An 8,963-nucleotide genomic window follows, 5' to 3' on the forward strand; every position below is an offset into this window, starting at 1 on the left:
AGACACAGGTTTCCTGCAGAACTGTGGAAACAGAAGTGCTACTTGAAAGAAAGATTTCCTAGTAGAGGGAAACACTCTACATTAGCAAAAATGATTTACAAACATAATAGAAATACTGAGAAGTACCTCAGGATAACAATATGGATATATTTAAGTTTGTTTTCCAATTCAGGGGGGAGGGGGAAGCAAAATACTGCAGAATTTGGGGTTAGTGACTGCTAAAAGACACTTCGTTTCTTTGTTTGAACATACACTATATCCCTACATGAGATATTCAGAGCATACCAACAGCAGGTCACAACACAAGAGGAGACTTCATTCCTACAGATCCCACAAACCAGTTTCCAGCAGTGTCACACACTCATGCCTCCCTCTCCTAAACAGATCGAGCAGGAATCTGTCAACATGGAGTTAAAAGCTGAACTTCAGATTTCCCATTTGCCTGCTGAAAGTAAAGAGTTAACAGAAACCTGCATTTATTTGGGATCTTCTATGTGCACACAAACACATCAATTCAAGCAAAATGCTACTACCACATTTTAGAAATGTGAATACTGCTGAGTTGAAGAAAATGTGCACAGTTCCCTTTTTAGAAGGAACAAATTGTTCAGAACAAGGATAAATGCAATAGAGAAATCAGGCACCAACTCTGTTTCTGCAGTTTCAAGCTGCTGGTACATGGATACAGTCTTTACACAATTTTTTTTTTTAATAGAGCCAACATTGTTCAAGGATCCCCCCACAACTATCTAATGTTCTCAAGAGCAAATATCTACTGTGAGGATTTTTATATTTTCAGATATGTGAGAAATTAGAGAGTGCTACAGTCTTCTATCTTCTGGTGGCTACAGACAGGAGAACACCTCTTGCTCAAAAGGCTGGAGTAATTGCAATGCTGCAGACACTCGCTGCACTTGACTGTATTTTAGATCGAAAACACGGAATTAGTTGCAAACTATGTTAAAACATTTCCTTCAGAGTGAAAGCACTTTCTGTAATTATGCCACAGAAAGCAGGATTACAGAGAAGAGCAGAGCCCAAACCTATCATCACACAGGCTGAAGTTACCTCTACATCTGCAGTCAACCACATGCAGAACCTGATCCTGAAATCAGCCATTTCAAGGTCCTCAGCAGCCAAGAGACATATAGAAATCCAAAATATGCCCTTACCCTTTTGTGAGAGCTAGAGATTTCTTCAATCTTTGCTGGGGTTTAATTAAACTCATTACTGTAGGTTTATCCGAGTTAATACCTTTTCTCCACAGGACACACTGCACCATGAACTTTGAGGGAGATGCAAGAATAAAAAGGCTAATGTTACTTCTCTTAATCTTCTTCCCCATATGCAAAAATGAACTGACAGCCCCAGAGCAATTTCAGGTTACCTGATTCTCACATCTAAAGATTACTTGTCTCAGGATGGAATAATCTGATGTCTCCAGAGGACTAGCAGGGAGACCAAATGAGCCAGAATAGCTTTTTCAAGCCTCCATTTGCTTTTCAGGTATTTGTATAAATAGCTATAAAGAAAGAACAATTAAAAAATGATTATTTTTTCAATTGGCAGTTGTCCCCTCTCTCAGTTAATCAAGTTCAGTAACCATTATAATAAAGCTTGAATTTCCAATGTTGGAGAAGATAGAATTTAAAACTTCTTCCACCATCAGAAAGCAACAGGACCACAGAGCATGAACACCCTTTACGGGATTTCTTGAGGTCAATAATTCAGGTTATACAAGGTTGTGTTACCATGTTTTTAATTAAGGGTGTTATTTTAGGTAAATATTCCCATGCTGTAACCACGACTGTCATGAAAACACCACATGTTAGCCCCTAGAAGCTTAAGAGATGGCACCATGAAGAACTTCTCACTAATTAGACATGAATCTGGCTTCCTTTAGAACCTTGTTAGATAAAAAGCCTTGACTGACCTATCCTCCATTTCTCTGAGTTCAGGCAATGAAATTTAAATCACAGAGAAGTGCTAATGATAATTTTTCAAGTCAGCTTTTCATTACTGAAAGTACTCTTTGCAACATAGCAAACTCCAAATCTCTTTTCTAACCCTGGCAATCCCTTTCAGTTGTTCTTTGATTGGCCGTAAATCTGAATGGATGTCTCAACTCATGATCTACATTCTGAACGCAGATCTGGGATTTTTCTGGAGGATAGATTTTTCTAGATCTCCCGTCACTTTTGTGTTTATGGATGAATGGGTATTTATAGCAAAAGAATGACCACTGAAAAGACAGGAGGGTTTGACAAGTTCCTGTGCCTTAAGTTTCATCTGTCTCAGGGAAGAGCGAGCATAGGTGGGGTGATCTACTAACCAGATACATTATTCTACTCAGTATCTTTAATAACCTGTTTCCTATTGGCATCATATCTTCTTCAGCTAAGTCTCCCTTTATACTCATTTCTCAGATTCATTTGTAGTCTGGGGCTATTCAAGCTCTTAAAGGTTACTGCTGAACATCACTAGACAGAAGAAGAACAGAGGAGGAAGGGGAGGTGGAGTGGTTGCACTGGAGCAAGGAGAGGCTTAGGCAGACGGGAAACAAGAAGGGAGAAGGTGGGTGGGAATAAGGACATCAGCAGTTTCCCTTGAGCTGGTGCTATCTCAGTGGCAACATCCCACTGAGTAGTGAGACATTCCATATAACCCCATACATCTTTGTCAGGGCTGGAAGACAGGCCCTGTGAGGAGCAGCTAAGGTTTTGGATTTGTCTGGTTTGAAGAAAAGGGGTGAACTCATTGTTCCTTGCAGCATCCTGAGGAGAGGAAGTGGAGAGGGAGGTGCTGATCTCTTTATCCTGGGATTCAGTGATAGGACATGTGGGAATGGTTCAAAGCTGCACCAAAGGAGATTCAGACTGAACAGAAGGAAGCATTTCTTTACCAAGAGAGTGGTAAAACACTGCAGCAGACTTCTTAGAGAGGCAGGCAATAGCTCAAGCCTGTAAATATTCAAGACATAGTTGGACAAGATGATCTTTTTAGGTTCCTTTCAACTAAAAATATCCTAACTACTTGATTACTCTGGAGAGGGATCCCATCCTTCCACAGCCCAGTAAGGGGGTGATCCCCCCTGCCAAAGCAATGAAAGCTCCTATTTTTGAGTGTGAGGGGTTCTGTCCAAAATACTCCAGAAAGCACATGCAAATGATTGCTACTGTGGGATGCGAGACTCTCATACACAGATTAATTTTCTGCACTGTTTCCAACAAACTGGCATCAAGGCTCAGCACCAGCCTACAGGATGGTAGTTCCTTGACAATTCTCTTTTGCAAACAACAGCCTGGATTTATATGAAGAAATACTCCCACTTTAAATGCACACACGCTGTCCTTTGAGTAACTGGTTTTTTGCTTAATCAAAAAAAGCAGATTTTCAGTACCTTCGTTGCAGAGGAGAAGCAGAACAGTGCAGCAGTGGGTTGGGCTGCCAGGGCCCTGCATGAAGTCCCTCCCTCCATGGACAGCATCTTTAGTAGGACAGAGTAACCCAAGCATTGCTTGACTTCTGTACACTTTGGCATCTCTAACACCTTTTTTGTTTTTTCCCTTTAAATTCAGCCTGCAGGATACACGCTTTTGAGAAACCATGTGCAAGCTCATCTTTTTTCATGCCAGCATAGCTTTTCCTCCACTTCCTCTTCTCTCTTTCCTTTTCTCATTACTCTTTTCAAGGTCTAAAGGAAAACACTATTCAGATACTTAAAGGTTACAGTTAACGTGTAGTTCAGCAGAACCTAAAAGAAAGCATTTCTGCTAAAAGGAAAGAATATAAACAAGATATCCTGTGATGTTTAAAAGGACAGAAGTAGATTTCCGTTAGACTTTACTGAAGATTTTCTCCTCTGTTTGTACAAGTATTCCCTAATTATCTCAGGAAACTAATAGCTAGGTTAGTTTAAATAGGTTTAAATTTTGCCTTAAGTATATTAGGGAAGAGTGCACACCTCTGCAGTGTAGCAAGAGGCAGTTAGTTACTCCAGGCGAGGCGAGATGACAAATAGCAATTGAGTCTCAAGCTGTTCACAACCTAAATATCTATCCTCGGCTCAAAGCAACAAAGCTCCCTAATTATTTTTATCTATGCAAGGTGAAATCAAATGACATTATAACACAAATCTCACTAATACCTTATGCAGGGACAATGTTTAATAGCACAGATTAGTTATAAAACTACTGTAATAGTAACAGACTTCAATGTGGTCTTGACTCTGTTTAAATCCTGACAATGACTTTAAGGGACAAGTTTATCCTTGTTCTGCCCTAATTATTTCAACATATTAGCACCTGAGGAATATTTGACTCACCTCACCCTGCCCCCCCCCTTTAAATTCACAGTTTATGCACAGACCAACCAGAATTACATGGCAAACATGACAGATCACTTCTTTCCTACTCTAAGAGAGCCATTAAAACTAAAATGAGAATTTAGTTAGTTAGTGACAGAATCACTCTGGGGGGGAGCAGAGTGATTCATTTGCTGCAAAATGAAATCGCAGAAACTAGAGAGTCAATCAAAACACTGCCTTAGGTCATCTCATCTGTCCTCCAGCCAAAGCAGGGCTGTTGCTGAGCATCTCTGCCCCAAGGTCTCTCCAACCGAGCTGATGTTTTTGGTGTCAGAAACCTATTCATAATACAGGTGATGATTTTACTGTCTCCTAAATCTTCTGTTACAAAGTTTGACAAACATCCATACAAGCTAAACAGCTTTGTCACTGCAAGGTATGCCCATCCTGTGCTACTTTCCACACTCCTGTCATGCCAGCCACATAGTTGCAATGAATCTCTTGAATTTTCACACTGCCTGGGTGGTTATTTGACAATATGCATGAATTAGCTCCTAGCACATTCACCACTCCTCCTTCTGTACTCACCAAGAACAAGGCTTGCACTCAAACTGCTGATCCTGTCCTAAAAAAAAGATAATATGCTTTAAAATTAGAAAAGGAATTGATCTAGTTCCCAGGTACTATAATCTCTTTGTTGACTACATTTTATGTAACCATAAGAAAATGCCAACAAATCTATCACTCCCACAAAAAATCAGCTGCAGATACACCCATCTGGGACACACCACAAAACTTCGAGCAAGCACCTCAATTTGCCAGTTGATGGATGCCAGCTTGGCCATCCCACTGAGGACAAAACAAGAGCAGCTCCAGAGATGAAACCAAGAGCTCTCTACAGCTTCAATCAGAGAGCCACAACACCGCAGCTCAAGCAGTGAGCAATACCTACCACCTGTAGCTGGGGCTGGGAAGACAGGAAGCACACAGCATAGATCTGCCAACAGAGGAAAGCTCTCTCACAGTAAAGTGACAAACAGAGGTCGTTTGCTTGCAGACACCCTTCTCCCACTGCCCCATTCTCACCTTCCCTCCCCATGCCTGTTTGGGACTGTTCAGTTCCTCGCCGAAGAGCCACCTTCAGCCATCCACCTCTTGCTTCAGGAACTTCAGCTGCCTTGCCAGATCCCAACTCCAGGCTACAGAAATCACTGTCCTCTCATAGCTCACCTCTGGAGCAAAGAAGAAAATTAAGCTTAAAAGTCAGCAAGTCTGGCCCAGCTCTGGCTCTTCCCAGTTCCCCTCATCTCATCAGTCTTTGGGTCTCTCTGTACATCAGGTTGGGTGACACCCAACATCCCAGGGCAGCTTAAATCTCTTTCTGCAACAGTTTTGGGCAATTTAATGCAGTACATGGCAAATATATGATGCCGATAAAACCAATTTGCAAAGATGTAACTTCTGGCTTTACTAAGAAGTCAATCATTGGCATCATACTCAGTTTCATTAAGAACAGGACTAAAATATAAGAAAACTCTACAGAGTATGACCATGAGACCACCTTGCCCTGAATCTCCCTTCAGAAACTGGACACTAGTAAGAAATTAGGGAAAGAGTAAAAGACTTGAGGAAATATTTAGTGCTGTCTTTCTGGGATATTTTCTTCAATTTCAGTAACTGGCATCTTGAGGATTTCTTGAATCACAGTAACACGTTCATTGCATTTAGGTCTTTGCAGGACAAGAAAAGGGCCCCTTAGCTCATCTCTACTTTTTCACAGCAATCATTTATCTACGGAGTGATTTTCAGCTTTTGGTCTCTTTTTATGTGCTATATTTCAGTTGCTGCAAGGCAAAGTTTCACCTGAATAATAGTGTAGATTTCTGAGGTACATTTTTAATCCACCTCGTGTTATAGTATAATAGAACTTTAAAATGCTAGCACACATTGTCACAAATCTTTCTAAATCCAACAAATGTAATAATTTTTGAAAAAAACACCCCAAATGAGCATAAATAGCAATACATATTTGTAAAGATACATACACATGGAAAGATGAAAACAGAATATAAGACTGTATTACTTAAATACAAAATTCCTGGCCATGGGTTCCTTGCTTGTTCTCATCAATTTCTGTATCAGTATTTCCCAGAACAATTCCCAGTCTACACTTTCAAATTATCGCTTCATATCCAGTGCCTTCTATCCCAGGCTAACAAAATCACTGCTATAAAACTGCTCCTTTTACAGCCAAGATGGGAAACCCTCTATTAGATTATCTGTTCCCTCTCTTGTAAAATAAAGAGGAAAACACCATTCCAGGAAATAAAAATGTTTAAAAAAGACCAACCAAAGGCAACGCCTGCATGCGCTGTTGTTCTTTCCCTCTGAGTCAATAATAAAGAGGAAGGAAAGAAAAAACACAGTTAAAATAAATGCAAGGAGATGTGGATGCAGCATGTTTATCTCACTTAAGGAGGGAAAGCTGTAAAATGCCATCCATTGCATACGGACACCCCAACACTGCCTCAGTGTTTACAAACACTTCAAGCAAATCAAACAGGGAGTTTCATTGTCCCCACTGCACTCATGTCACCCTCTCCCCAGCACTGCGATTCCAGGGAGAGCCCTGCCAGAGGACACATAGTGCCAGTTACACAAGAGAAGCGCAGAAGCAAATATGCAGTGGTGGGGGGGGGGAATTAAAAATATCAGCTCAGCTGCACACTCTCTTCCTACTCTTAGAACAGCCTCCAAGTGGGCTTTGGGGTGGATTAACTTTAAAGGGCACTGAGAAACACTGACAGATTTGAGGCCAGCAGGACCCCTCTGTGTGCATACATTTCCCTGCCACCACTGCAAAATGGGATATCTGGGGTCCACTAGCAACTGCAGGAGTAATGTAGCAATAAAAGGGGATAAAACCTTCTGATGTTACGTATTAACAAAAAAATATCCAGTATATTACTCTAATATCTTCGCAATGTTCAAGTAAAGATCTGAACTGCACCTCAGAAACAAAAAAGGGAAAAAAACCAAAAAGGTACAGTAAAACAAAGCTCTGTTGGACCACAGACTCTTTACAAAGTTTAAAATACAGGCATTTCTTGTATATACGATAAAAGTGAAAAAGGTCAGACTAGTAGTTTGGAAGTTGAGATATACCATCAGGCTGTCCAATCGACAATTTTTAAGACACAAACTCATTATGTGACTTGGAAAAGAAAGCTGGGCCAATTGCAAACAGCCAGGATTGAGAGCCAGTTGGATTCAAATCTCCCCCATTTCCCTGAAAGAGGGGAGGCATAGAGGTGTCAAAACACTAAAGCCACACGACAGCAGGGCCCCCAAAACCATCCCAAAATGCACCCCGTACTTATTTTATCCCCAGGAGCCCCGGGTTTCTCATACTTAGCAGGACTTAGCGATAGCAATTCAAAATCTATCTTATTTTCCGCTGTTATCCAGTGCAGGAGACAAATAAGACAGGGCTCCCCGCCGGTGCCCCCGGTTCGGGACCGCGCAGCTTCGGGGTGCCTGGAGCATTGAGTTGCGGGAGTTTCCCGGGGGCTGCCACCGGGCCCGAAAGGCGGCGAGGGGCACTCATCTCCCATGGATGACCCTATTTAGGGGGCTAGGGGTCCTTCCCCTTCCTTCTCCCCCGTTCCTCCTTTACCAGCAGAGCCAGGGACAGACAGTGCAGCCCCGCTCGGCAGCGCTGCTCCCCGCTGGGGAACACACAGTGCGAGGAAGCGCATAGGGAGACAGGGGCCTGGCAGGGAAGGGGTAAAAGGAGAAGGAAAAACACACACAAAAAAGAGAAGAGGAGCGCAGAACTAACCTGGTTTGGGATTTTTCCTCCCTATCCACAAACATGAAACGAGGTGGGAGCCAGGAGCCGGTCACCGGCGACGGGAGAAGCGGCAGCCCGGGGCCGCCCCGCGGCGGGGATAGCGGAGCTGGGCGCGCTGCAGTCCCCGCACTCCCGTGGTAGGTGCTGACCCCGGGGATGGGCGCACGGCAGCCCGCTCCCTCTGGGATAGGTGCTAGCCACCCACCCGGCGCAGGGCAGCTCTCCGGGATGGGCGCAGCGGGCTTAGGCGCAAGGCAGTCCCCCTCGGGAATGGGTGCTCACTCCCCGAGCAGCGCCAGCCCCTCGGGATGATGCCGAGCCACCCTCGGGCCAGGATCCCCGGGAGAGGAGCAGCGGGGCTCGGCTCAAATCAGCCCTCTCCGGGGATAAGGGCAGGGCCGCCCACGGTGCTGTGCAGGGCAGCCCCCTCCGGGCGGTGCAAGAGCAGGGCAGCGCGCCCCGGGCGGTGCAGGAGTAAGAGCAGGGCGGCCCCGGTCGGGAATGTAGCGGGAGCAGGTCCTCCCCGCCGTGTCCAGCGGAGGCGGCACCAGCGGAGCACAATGAGCGGCGGCGCGCGGCGCGCCCCCGCGGCCCCGCTGGGCAATGACATCACCCCAGAGCCCGCCGGGGCGGGGCCACCGGCCGACATGCCGCCTAGCCATTGGCTGGCGCCCTCGGGGCGCGGGGGTTTCTGGGGTCTGTAGTTTATCTGGAGGATCCATAGCGCGGCCGCATACAGGGTGAGGACTCGATTTCCCGGCAGGCCCCGTGCCGCGCGGCCGCGGTGGGGAGTGGGAGGGGTGG

At 44.7% G+C, this 8,963-nt stretch overlaps 1 protein-coding gene across 3 annotated transcripts in view; it reads right to left on the reverse strand.

The window, feature by feature from the left end:
• RAB30 (RAB30, member RAS oncogene family) overlaps nucleotides 1-8,736 on the reverse strand; it is a 48,955-nt gene extending 40,219 nt beyond the window's left edge. Inside the window, exons 1-3 of one of the 3 annotated variants that reach the window (XM_032678858.1) lie at nucleotides 8,148-8,640; nucleotides 5,393-5,538; nucleotides 4,895-4,931 (exon numbers count right to left, since the gene is read on the reverse strand). The gene's annotated coding sequence lies outside the window, so the exon portion shown is untranslated. Of the gene's footprint in view, nucleotides 1-4,894; nucleotides 4,932-5,392; nucleotides 5,539-8,147 lie in introns of all 3 variants that reach the window. The other 2 variants (XM_032678859.1, XM_032678861.1) reach the window with 2 other exon arrangements.
• Nucleotides 8,737-8,963: the final 227 nt, after the last annotated feature.

The sequence above is a fragment of the Chiroxiphia lanceolata genome, chromosome 2, assembly GCF_009829145.1.
Source record: "Chiroxiphia lanceolata isolate bChiLan1 chromosome 2, bChiLan1.pri, whole genome shotgun sequence".
Classification (NCBI taxonomy): domain Eukaryota; kingdom Metazoa; phylum Chordata; class Aves; order Passeriformes; family Pipridae; genus Chiroxiphia; species Chiroxiphia lanceolata.